Genomic DNA, 13,732 nt, shown 5'->3' on the forward strand with positions numbered 1-13,732 from the left:
TGAGGAAACCGGAAAAGGTTGACATTTGGGGTTTCTTACTCTTCAATGATTTATCAGTCAAATTTACTTGGGTCTATGACCACCTCTGTTCTCAAATACTTGCTTTCTAGTTGTGAAATAGAAAATGCTGAAATCTAGTTATGTGGCCCAACCAGCTCTGAAGAAGGGAAACCTGCCAGAGGCCTTCTGTTGTAAGCCTCCCACCTCGGGATAGAGAACAAAGTATTTCTAAAATTAATTTTTTTCTAGGAGAGTGTTTCTTAGGGCTTCAGTAATCCATGGACTCCAGTAAAAATACTATTGTTTGGGTCGATTTTTGAGTTCTATGGGTCTCTACCTGTTTTCAGTTTTCACCTGTTGCCTCAGATGACAGCCTCTGTCTGATGTACTGGGAAAATCTGGCAGTGAATGTACTTACCTAATGCACAGGGGACAGAATAAAAGCCAAGGCTGGGGTGCCCAGCTCTGTGCTCTGCCATAGTTACCATGGAAGGGGTTCTTTCTCTTGTCCAAGAAGCAACTGAGTGGGACACACAGAATGGATGGTTCAGCTGCCACCACCCCCAGTGTCCCAGGTTCCAGTGCAAGTTCCTGGCCAAACTGGGAACCAAGAACGTCTCTGTCTCCTTCCTGATTCATCCTTTCTTTTCAACAACCTCCTGCAGCAACCTTGTGCCTCATTAGCTCCCATGAACCTTGGCAGCCAAGGAGTCCCCTGAGATGCTTAGCCCACCTGCCCTTTCAGGCTGACCTCCCCCGACCCGCATTCAAAACAGAGCATCCATTGTCTCCTTCTCTCAGGCTCCTGAGAGCTGACAACCGTAAGTAAGTGATTTTCTATGTGCTTGTTTATGTCTGTATCCCCTATTAGTTTGTAAGCTCCATGGACATGTGGGATGCTGTTTGTCACTGTCGCCCCCTTGCCCAGCACAGGAACCATTCGTAGTTTGAATAAAGGCATGAAAGGATATACTTGGCGGTACCTCAGTATTAAGACCTAATTTGGTCTTAGAAGGCCTGAGATCAAATCGCAGCTCATTAGCTGAGAGATTTTTTTTGAAGCGCCTTTCCTTCTCAGGAGCCCTGATAGCCACCTCAATAGTTGTTGGGGGATCTCGTTGCTGCTGTGAGTTTGGAAATGCGAATGTGTCTCCTGGAGGGCTAGTTACTGGTATTTGGTCCATGTTTGGTAGAACCTGAAGAAATTTTCATTCTGACATGCACCACGTCGTTCACTTAAAAAAATTAACTGTGATGTGGTATACTAAAAAGTGCCCTAAGTCAAAATCCAGGTTTGCGTTCTAGGTCAGTCACTTACCAGCTTTGTGTCTTTGTCAGTTACTTTAACTTATTTGAGCCAGGCTTCCCTCATCTGTAAAAGGGGGCTAATATTATCTCCTACCTCCTGGAGTTGCATGGGGGTGAGTTAGTACAGAGTCCACAGAGAATTCACAGAGCACTCTGGTGTGAAGTCAGCTCACTGAATGGCAGCTCCTACTATACCGGATAATCTCAGATGCATCAGCCCATATAGAGCGCTACGTGGTTATTCGACCTTCGAGGTGGTGATATTAAAATGGTTTAGATTTCGGGAATGCCACATAGACTTCTTCCTGTGTCTGAATTCTTAGTACGTGATAGTAGCTGCCTCTGGATTTGTATCGAGAGGGATTCTGAGGTTGCCTGCAGGTTCAGAGAAAAGGATGCCATGATGGATGGATTAGCAATCCCTGCCCTGGTAATAGTGGCGGTTCACATCTCATACACTGGTAATCTCTGAGTCTTCTTAGTGAAACTGTGCTGGTGGTCCAGTGTGGGGTGAAGGATGAGAGATTTGGGCATTGAATGGGGAAAGAATAAGAAGGGAGGTTTGGGCAGCTCTCCTCTGGGAGATGCTGTGTCCCAGACCATCCTGACTGTATCTCCCCAGGATGGTTCACCAGGGTTGCCAAGCTCCTTCACAGTGGAGAGAGGGTCACATCCAATCTGTGTGTTTAATGGTCCCCCTTTGTTGCCCTGTGTTTGCCTCTACTGTGGACTCCGAATTTGTTTGCTCAGAGTGTCAAGGCTCATTAAGCAGGCCAAGCTGGGCTTTCCCTAAAGAGCAACCAGTTGCTTTTTGGATGATTGTTGGCAACCTTTTCCTTTGATTTCTTTGCTACTCCTCCAGGCATCGCTCTTCACTGATTCTTAGCTAATTGGAGGATTTTTGTTTTCTCAGAGGTGGTTGACCTTTACATCAGCCCTGCTGATGACCTGTAATTATTAACCAATGTAACAGAATGGTGATGGGGACTGTGAACAAATAACAGGATGCATTTTGTGGAAAGGACCCTAGAGTGGAACACTTTCCAAAGGCTTGTCTCAGTGAAGGAAAAGAATGCATGCAGATATGCCTGGGAAATTAAAAATTACCATAGAAATGCTCGCCATTTTGTTGTTTTTCATACAGGATTTAAAAAATGACTTTTCCTCCTGGTGCTTTGCCTCACAAGCTTCTTAGATTTCAGGTCTTAGCTTAAATGTCACCCCTTCAGAGATGCCTTTCCTGACCATCCTGATAAAAGTAGCCCTCCACCGTTTGCTGTTGCTCTAAGAGATTATCAACTGCTGAAATAACTGTTTATGGCTGTGTTTAGCATTTCCTTGCCTGTTTATTTTGTTTCCTCCACTTTAAGACTCATGAAGGGGTTCGGGTCAGTCTAGTTCACCAGTCTGTCTCCAATATCTAGTTTGTGCCTGGTACATAATAAGTGCTCAATAAATATCTGTTGAATAAATATTTGGGACAAAACATGGTATAGCAATAGGATTAGTGCAGGACTAAAATAAATGCAATGTTGGGTTTGTGTCCTGGTTTCATTTCTCATTAGCTGTGTGATGTTAGGAAAGTTACCTTAATTCTCATTTATAAAGAGAGAAAAATCAAAAGGAAGTGATGAATGTAAGCACTGTGTGCAGTAACTACCGTAGGGTAAGTCCTTTATAAATATTAGCTGTTATTATTATTAAAATGATTGGATATTGTTCATTCACTTACTCATTCAACAATAATTTACAGAGTATTTATTTATTATGTGCTGGACACTGCCAGGAGGATTTTCTTTCAGCGAGAACTGAGCATCCGCCAGATGTGATAGCCTTAATTCCTTTTTTTGTTGCTCTTCTTTCCCCCATTCTGGGGCAAATCTACCTGGCTCAAGAGCTACTTTAAAATTTCCTCCCAATGCAGAGTGGTCTCTTAATGCCTTCTTCTCCAAAGAAGAGCTACTGGATTAGAAAGAAAAATGGATCCCAATATGAGACAAAAAGCCAGTGCTGAGAGAATATGACCTTGTTAGCTCTAAGAGTATGATCTGGGAGTTCAGGTACATAAGTAAGCGAAGGATGAAAGTGATACTTGTGACTTGGAAGATGCTAAGATTTACACCCAGATCAAAGACTCTTTTAATGAGTGCCCACTGTATGCCAGATGCTGTGCACTTAGACATTCTCATTTTTATTTCAGATTTTCACCCTCTGATACCCTCTACCATCTTCTTCTAAAATCAAGTAGGTGCCACTTCTCTTCAACTCCAAATCCTAATTTTGACCCCCAGGTCAGATCCTCTGTCCTCCCCATGTGGACCACTTCTCCTTTCTTTGAATTCTCTTAGCATCTTGTTTTCACCCCCCCTTATGGTAATTTTATGGGACTTAAACTCTCAGCTCCCTGTTGACATTAAATAGAGAGATGGAGAAGAAGATGTGCTGGCAGCTCTGTCAAATCTAGAAAAGGGGCAGCACAAGGGTGAGGTTCCTGTAATTCCAGCTATTCTATCACCCCCACTTCAATTTTATGAATTTATCTGGAATTTGTGGGCATGTCTTAAGCTGACCAAATTCATGAGACTATTACATAAACAAGAGTCAGTATATTGATTTACTGTGGGAAATCTCATTGCCACAGGGGTAGGAATACTTGTTTTAGGTGTTTAGAGCTATCTCTGGGACTCCTCACTCCCTGGAACTTGCCACCATGTCCAGATGCCCCTTTTCAACTGCTCCAGCCTGTGACTGGGGACTAATTGCTGACACATTCCTCTTTCTCTCTCCATACATCCAAATGACCACCAAGCGCTACAGATTCAGCCTCCTAGATGTCTCTTGAGTTGGTTCACTTCCCTCCATTCTTACCTGCAGTCTCCAAGTGCAGACTCCCATCACCTTCCCGACCACATGGCCTTCTAAATCTCATTTTCCTTCACTTTCACTGGCTGTCCACACCACATCAGAGGGATTCCTCCGAAACTCAGTTCTGGGATTAAGTCCAATCCTGAACTTCTGTAAAGTGTTTGAGGTGAATTGTTGCTCCCTCAGTCTGAAAGATGAATGTGCCCTGCAGATGAATCAGACATTCAACTCAGGTTCTCATCTTGCCATTCTCACTGTTAAAGGATCCTTCTAACTTGGGATCTGTTTCCCTCCCAGGGACGCTCTTCTGTCTTTCCTCCTTGGCCACCATATGTATGAATAATTCATGCTGGGCCCCGGCACCCAATACGCTCTTCCTGAATACTCTCTTGAGAGGCATCTTTCTATGTGGACTGCTGCCTCTCTGATGTGGCAGAAAGAAATCAGCGTTCAAGACAGAGACAGCTCATTACTAATGCCCTTGGGGTGAATTCTAGCTGAGAAGGGTAATAGGAGCCTCTTCCTGGGGCCCCAGTTTCAGACAACTAAGAGAATGTTCTTTAGCAGAAACACGCCATTAAAATTATTTATTTTCTAGCAAAAATGCTAGGTGAAGATACCATGGAAAGTTTCCTTTTCCAGGGGCAATATTCCCTGAGCGCACATCTCAGGGGGACTAACCCCTCCCCTAGAATAAAGAGAAACAAATAACCTACAAACACAGCTCCAATTACATGACAACTTTCTGGAAGACCATTGGTGCTCTTCTGGGCAGCTGACAAATTCTCATACAAATCTATGATTACCTTACCACCTGGACCAAATGCTTATCATTTTGATGTTCTCCCTTACAGATACCGTCCCACCCCCAATCCTTTGGGGTTTTTACTATTTACCCCATTTCAAAAGTGATGAACTTGAGATAAGAGAGATAAGAAATGTTCAAAATTATTTCCCCGTTAGTGTCAGAGCCAAGATTTGAACCAAGGTCTGTTTGTCTACAACACACGGTTTCTTTCTGTTCTGATTCCAAAATAAAGAAAATAAAACATTTAATTAATCATTAAAAACAACTTTTAATCATGACCTTTAAATAACTTTCCTAATTTCTTCACTATGGGAATATTTACAAAGAGCATTTTCAACTTTTCAGGAGGAATTCAGAGACTGAGTAGGAGACATTGACTCCATTCATCCACCAACACAATGTGCTTGAATCTGTTTCCAGGGGGGAGAAAAGAGAATAAGGGAAGAAGAATTCAGAGGAGAGGCAGCCACTGAGAGAACTTAACTTTTTTAAAGTTATAAAACAATACATGCTCATTGTACACATTTTAGATAAAACAGAAAAGTATAAAAAAACAACAAACACCGTATTTAATACCATGCTAAAAATATGGTGGGCATCTATTATTTGTCTGCTCAGCCCCTCATCCTTGCTTTTCCCCTTTGCCTTTGGAAACTTAGTCTTTATTTTTTCTGGTGATTTCTTTTCCTACTTCAACTTTATGGTTTCCTAGAAACTTCCATTTTGTTCCATGATTCTTATGCTCCTCCCACTGTCCTCTAGAGGCCACAGATGACTGATCTGGAAGGAGCACCTGACCCAAGATGGGCTAGTCACAGCCCTTCCCTTGGATTTTTAAATGTGGAATCAGAAAGAACATCTGTCTTTCTCCACTAGTGGAAGGTATGAGGTGAAAAAAAATTACTTTAAATAGTCAATACTCATATTTCTACAAAGTGGTGAAAATCAGTTTCTAGTGATCAGGCATAAGTATGCCCGCCTAGGTTTAATTCCTTATTTTACTCTTTACCACCTGTGTGACATGGGCAAGTCATGTCACCTTTCTGTGCCTCAGTTTCTTCATCCATAAAATGGTATTGTGCTGAGGATTAAATCTGTGAATAAATGTAAAGTGCTTGGATCACTGATATGCACACAGTAAGCACTATATAAATGTTCATTGTTGCTGGTAGTGGCAGCAGCAGTAGTAGTAGCAGTTGTAGTAATCATGGTAGTATTATGTGCAGAAAGATGCAGACACCCGAGTGAGTAAGAGAATCCTGGTGGCATTCCTGTTTCTTGGTTCAAGTTTGTTTCTAAGATCTGCTGCAAATTTGTTCTTCCCAGGGCTTGGTCTTTCAAACTGTCCTGAGATTTCTGTGAATCAAAATACTCCATTTTTATCTAATCTGATTGACTAGAGTTTCTTACACTTGCCAACAAGCGTGTAACAACTAATTTTATTGGCACTTAACATGTTTAATATAAATGAGTTAATTATAAAAGTAATATAACAAATACTCCTGTCCATTAATTAGAAATAAAGTTTAATATTTTGACTTTTTGCTTCAGATTTTTAGTTTTATAATTACCATTATTCCATAAAATGTGACAGATATTGTTGAAGCCTCCTTTGTACCCCTCACCAGCCTCATTTCCCTGCCCTGCTCCCCAGAGAAAACTATCTTGGTGCATATCCTTCACTTCCATAGTTTTATACATTTATTACATGAGCATGTATCAGTAGATAATACCTGGTATTAAAATGCATTAGTGGTACATTATGCAGTGCTTATCCTTCTGCAATTTGCTTTTAAAATTCAACATACTTATAAATCAGGTTCTTTCATTTTAGGTGTTGAATTTTTTATTCTTTGAATATAACATAATTGATTTCTTTCCTGATGAACACTTAGGTGTTTTTTTCTTATTTATTTATATATTTACTAATTTTCCTCTCACAAACCATTAACATGTTTACTAATTTCTTCTTGTGTATGTGTGTGAGCACTTCTCTGAAATATGTACCTAAGAGAAGTGGGGTTACTGGTTGGCAAGGTTCGGGTGTTTTTAACATTACATTTTAACATTTAACATTTTAACACTAGATGCTGTCAAATTGCCAAAATATATACTTACCAGTAGCATATGCGTGGTCCCTCCAACGTTCGATATTACTATTTTAAAAAATGTGCCAATCTTTTGGGTGAAAAATGGGATTTTATAGTTGTTTCAACTACATCTCCTTGATAAATGGAAAAGTTGAGGAACTTTTCATGTACTTTTTGATCACTCATAATTCCTTTTTAATGAATTGAATGCTTGTAGCTTTTGCTGATTTTTCTATTGAGTTATTTGTCTTCTCCTTATTGAGTATTAAACATTCTTTATACATTCTGATGCTAACCAATCATGAGTTAGAGGCATTATCCCAGCTTAGGGCCTGTCTTTCATATTTTTATGTTATCTTCAGTTATATAGAAACGGAAATTTTACTTTTAGTCAGAATTCTCATTCTGTTTCTTTATGATTGGTGCTTTTTGATGTCTTAAGAAATAATTTCATAGCATTGTTATAAATATATTATTTTATATTTCCTTCCTGTTAAAATTTTGATTTTTGTTTTTAGGCTTTATACATTTATTTCACCTAGAATTTATTTTTCTGTTGTATAAAGTAAGGCTTTATTTTTTCTTCCTATATAATTTGTAGCAGAATATTTTAATAAATAGTCCAACATAGAAAGCAAAGGGGAAAGAGTGTGGGAGAGAGATGAATTAGGAGTTTGGGATTAGCAGATACAAACTGCTATATATAAGATAGATAAACAGCAAGGTCCTATTGTATAGCAAAGGGAACTATATTCAGTATCCTGTGATAAACCATAATGGAAAAGAAAAAAAATCATCCAGACTTTACTCACCAATTGATAATGTCAACTCCTGTTATATCAAGTATCCATATATATGTGACTGTTTCTTGGTTCTCCATCCCATCCCATCCCATTCCATCCCATGTTTTGTCTATCTATCCCTGAGTCATTCTTAAATTGCTATAGTTTAAATATCATATCTTGTGGGGATATGCCCATGGTGGTTTTAAAACTTATCTGTAAATTCTTTAACTATTCTCCCACCAAGAGGTCTAATTCCCCACCCCTTGATTCTGGGAAGGCTTTAGTGCTTATTTCTAACTAATAGGATGTGGTGGTAGTGATGTTGTGTGACTTCGAAGGCTAGATCATAAAATGTAATACAACTTCTATGTGGCTCTCTTGGGACATTTTATTTTGGAACCCAACTGCCATGCTGTGAGGAAGCCGAGCCACCATGTGGAGGGGCCAAGTATAGGTGTTGCAGACAACAGCCCAGCCTAGGTCCCTGCCCCCATTCAGTGTCACCTGCCATACAGGTGACTGAATGAGCCTTCAGATGACTCCAGCCCTAAGCAGTATTTCCAGCGCCCCCTGCTGATACCTTTTGGTACAGAGATGAGAGGTTTCCACCAAGATCTGCCCAAATTGTAGATCTGTGGACAAAATAAATTGTTGTTTTAAACAACTTAGATTTGAGGTGGTTTATTACATAGCACTGTATATTGGAACAGTTTCCTCTCATTATTCTTTACAATTGTCTTTGCAATTTTTGGCTTTCTTCTTCAATATGAATTTTAGGATCTGTTTGTCAACTCTATAGGATTTTAATTGTAACTGTGTTGAGTTTATAGATTAATTTGGAGAGACTTAAATTTTAATGGTGCTATTTTTCTTCCTTATAAATGTAGTGTATTTCCCCATTTATAAGTTTTATATCTTTCAATGATTTTTATTATATTTCCCCCACAAGTCATGTACATTTTGATAGTTTCATTCCTTAATTAAGTACCTTGAGTTTTTTCTATAATATTTTCTAATTGGTTAGTGCTGGTTTGTAACAATGTTATTTATTTATTTTTATTTTTATCCAGCTATCTTGCTAAATTATGCTTTTAGTTCTAGTAGTTTTGTTTTCATATGTAATTCTTAGGATGATATGTAATTTGTATATAAAAGCAATATTTTCTTTTTATTTCTAATCTTTAACTCTTATTTCCATTTCTTGGCCTATGTCATGAACTAAGACCTCCAGAACAATGGGACAAAAGTGATTATACAGGACATATTTGCCTTTTTCCTGACTTTAAATAAAAACAATGTTTCTAATATTTTACAATTAAGTATGAATTTTATAGTAGGTTTTTAGAAATCAATTTGTATCAGGTTAAAAAATTTTCCTTCTATTTTTAGTTTTCTAAGATTTTGTCATGAATGAGTATTCAATTTTATAAAATTTTTTACTTGTATCAGTTGAAATGATTGTTTTCTACTATTGAACCATGCTTGCATTTCTAAGATAAAAATCTGCTTGATCATCTTTTTCTGCTATATAGGGTCATGAAAGCTATCAGGGGACTAGAAGTTTATAATATCTGGGTTATCTGGGATATAGATAACATTTCATGAGCCAGTCTCCAATGGCTTGATGATTCTTTTCGACTTCCCTTTATATCTCAATCTCATAGGCAGTGTTGAGTACTTCTATCAGGAGGTATATAACATCTGCTTGTATCTCTTTTTGTGATGTTAAAATGTATCAGTGTGTTCAGGTATGGTCAACTCCATCCTTTTATAAAATTTCCCACCAGCTTATCACCCAATAGCTTAATTGGTCATTGATAATTATTGCCAGGATCCATCATTTAATTAAAGGTTGCAAAGTAGTGATATTCTATCTTTTCTTCTTCATTTTTTACCTGGAATTCTTTAGAAAAGAAGAACTTTTATTCCTCTCTCTTCTTCTTCTTCTTTAAAATTTTCCCCAAGGTAGAATTCATAAAGGAAAGGGAGGGGAAATATCTGATTTTTCTCCTCTTTATTTTCCAGTTTTCAGTAATGAGTAAATTTCCTAGCATCTTCCAGAGGTGACTGTCTTAGGCCTTTTGGTCTGCTATAACAAAATATGACAGACTGGGAGATTTACAAACAACATAAATTTATTTCTCACAGTTCTAGAGGCTGGAACTCTGAGATCAGGGTGCCAGTGTGGTCAGTGGAAGGCCGTCTTTTGGGTCTCAGACTTCTTGTTGTGTCCTCACGTGGTGGAAGGGACTAGGGAGCTCTGTGGAGTCTCTTTTACGAGAACAATAATCCCATTCATGAGGGCTCTGGTCCTCATGACTTAAGCACCTCCCAAAGATCCCACCTTCTAATAACGTCACCTTGGGCATTAGGATTTCAATATATGAATTTGGGGGCGATACAGACATCCAAACCATAGCAATGAGAAATTTTAAAAAAGAATATCCTATAAACACATGCATTTTAACATGATTGATGTGTTTCAATCAATGACAGATATTATTCTTTTTATGTTCAAATTGCTCCATCTTTGGCCAGTGGAAGTTCCTTTAAGCTGGCTTCTGAGTCCTTTTGATGTGATCCCAGAAGTCTTGGTGACTCACACTTTCCTGCTCGTCTCTGGGCTCATCTCATACATTTCTTGTGCTATCTGCAATCAGCCATTTCTCCAAGGAGCAAATGCTTCCTATCAGTGAGAGAAGATATTTTGAGACTAGAGTCTGAACACGGTGGGTGCTCTTTGTATTGGCTCGGTCATTTTGCACAGGCCTCTTCTGCAGACAGCTCTAGGAAAAACTTATTTTAAAGAACAAATACAGTCTGAGTAGGTAGTGACAATATAAATGCTCAAAAGAAATATTTCTTTGCAGTTCTTTTTGACCTTAGGATATATCCATTCAAGACTCATGGTCAAATTATTGCATTTTAAAATCACTTGATGATGTCTCTTGATGGTGTTTTTTACAGTTAGGTTCTTGTTTCACTTAGTTTTCAATTTTGAAGCAGGTTTTCTTATTCTGATTTAAATTTTTAATACAATTTGGTAAAACATTTACATAGTTCCAGAGGCGTGTCTGAAAAACAAGATATGTTCAGAGAAGTCCACCTTTTGCCCTGACCCTCTGCGCTGTTCTTTTCCTGTCCCTACATGGCACCTTTAATAATAAGCAAACTCACACACATATTCCTTCCTTAACTAAAAGGTAACATACTCTACATGCTTTTATGCTCCTTGCATTTAAAAAATAAACAGTATTTTCTGATGATCATTCCATAGCTATATATATTTCATTCCTTTTTATAACCACATACAGATGGACATTTGGGTTGTTTCTAGTGTTTTGCTATTACAAATAAAGCTTCAGTGAATGTATGTACATATGTATGTGTGTGTGTGTGTATATATACATATATGTGTGTGAATATACATATGTAGTCAGAGTTCATAGGTGTGAAACTCTTATTTAGCTGTGAATGTAATAGGTGTGAAATTCTATTTAGCTGTAGTTTTACTTCTCACGTTTCTTTTATTAGCAAGAGTGAGCACTTTTTTCATACACTTAAGAGTCATTGTGTTTCTTTTTCTGTGAACTCCTGTATCTTTTGTCCTTTTTTCTACAGGATTGTTGGGTTTTCTTTCTCTATTTATAGAAACTTTTAGTATACTCGAGATGTTAACTTTATTGTGATAGATGTTGCAAATATTTCTCCGTTTGTCATTTGCTTTTTACTTTGCTTTTCCCCCCACATATTAAAACAATTTTGCTGTTTATTCTTTAAATTGTTCCCCTCATCATTACCCCATTCCACCCTTCTGACCTCAACATTCACTGGCAAAGAGATATATTTTAAATGCTTAAAATGCTTTAAAATGCTTCTAGAAGAGGCAGAGATGAGCCCTTTCTTCCAGGGAGCTATGATTGCCTTCAGGAGAGAGGCTCTTTGTGACCAAGAACTGCAGTTCCAGAAAGAAATCTACTTTGCAATGAATATTTGGGAGGGAGCTCTGGAGAATCCAAGTTGCTGGAATTATCTGAGCTGTGGAAAGAACTGTGGCCTGATGCCAGAAGTCAGGGTTTGACTCCAGTTTTCTGATCTATTGGCTGTGTGACTTGGGTCAAGCCAACTTACCATCATTGAGACTCATGTCACCTCCCTCACAAGGTGATGTTGTCAATGAGTGCTCAAAGATGTAATGGCACTTTGCATTGAGTTAGCCCTGTCTGTTTGCTAGTTAAAGGTGAAAAGCTGCCCCTTTCCCACAATATGGGTGGAGAAATTTTAACTCATTCCTTTCCTGGTCATCATTTTTCCTACTCATCAAGGGCAACTGGTTACTTTCTCCTTCCTCCACGTCTGTGGTTCTTTCCAGCAAGCAAGTAAGTTTCTATTTTCCTTTTTTGAAGCCCTTTACTTCCCATCAGTTCACAGACCTCCCATGGAATACCTCCCACCAGCTGCCAGGCCTTGATATTTCATAGCTGAGTTACAAGTACCTTAGGTAGGTTGGGAATGCCTGCATGCCTTCTTCTCAGGCTGTTGCTGGGGGATCTGATGGTCTCATCATCTAATATTTTCCTCCAAACCTTAGATATTGTGCCTGAAATTGTATCATTGCCCATTTTTTTGCCTTCAGTTTTAATATACGACATGAAAATAGTACAAATTGTAAAAGAGAAAGCAAATATTCTTGGGGATATTTAACAATGTGTGGCCGAGTCTGCCTGTGTTATGTATATTTGGTTGCTCCTGTTAGTTCTACATCCAAAACATCTCCTCCATCCAACCAGTTCTCCCCATTGCCACTGCCACCTTCTTTGTCCAAGCCACCAATGTCTCCTGCCTGTATTACTGCAAAAGTTTCCTAGCTGTATTCACCTCTTTTTTTTTTTTTTAAATAAACTTATTTATTTATTTATTTATTTTTGGCTGCGTTGGGTCTTCGTTGCTGTTCGCGGGCTTTCTCTAATTGCGGTGCGCGGGCTTCTCATTGCGGTGGCTTCTCTTGTTGTGGAGCATGGGCTCTAGGTGCACGGGCTTCAGTAGTTGTGGCACCAAGGCTCAGTAGTTGTGGCTCGCGGGCTTTAGAGCGCAGACTCAGTAGTTGTGGCGCACGGGCTTCATTGCTCTGCGCATGTGGGATCTTCCCGGACCAGGGCTCGAACCCGGATTCTTAATCACTGCGTCACCAGGGAAGTCCCTGTATTCACCTCTTACTCATTTGCAACCCAGTCCCCCGCAGAAGCAGACACGAATACATCACTACCTGGTTGGAAACAACCCAGTGTCTTCTTATTGTACTTAGAAAGAAATCCAGCTCCCTGTCCCATCTACAGGGCTTTGTATGGTCTGATCTACTTCTCTGACTTCCAACTTGTTTAGTGTCCCCATCCGTCAAACCAGCCAAGTTCCTTCCTGCTTTACGGCCTTTGCACAGGCAGCTCGCTCTGTCTGGGATGTTCTTCACGGAGCGTGCTCTCGTCACTAACAACGTCTTATTCCCGATTTTGCTTCAATGTCAGCATCTCAGAGAGGACTCTCCTCACCCTTCTATCAAAAGCAACTCCCTGACTCCAGTCACTCTACCACATGGCTCAGTTTTATTTTCTTCATAGCACTTGTATCTGGCCCCTTATTTAAATGTGGCAGCTGATTCACGGCTGTATCCCCGGTACCTAGAACTCTGCAGAGTATATTGTAGCTACACAGTAAACATTTGCTGAATGAATGAACTAATGAAAAGTGTACTTGTGCCCGTGGCATGGACACATCTGGACAGTCAGCAACCGAGGAGGCCCAGTAACATGAGACATTTTGCTGAATGGAAATCCCACACACCGGCGTCATGGTCTATTCTGTTCACCTAGCCTTTATGC

This window comes from Eschrichtius robustus, chromosome 19, assembly GCF_028021215.1.
Source record: "Eschrichtius robustus isolate mEscRob2 chromosome 19, mEscRob2.pri, whole genome shotgun sequence".
Lineage (NCBI taxonomy): Eukaryota > Metazoa > Chordata > Mammalia > Artiodactyla > Eschrichtiidae > Eschrichtius > Eschrichtius robustus.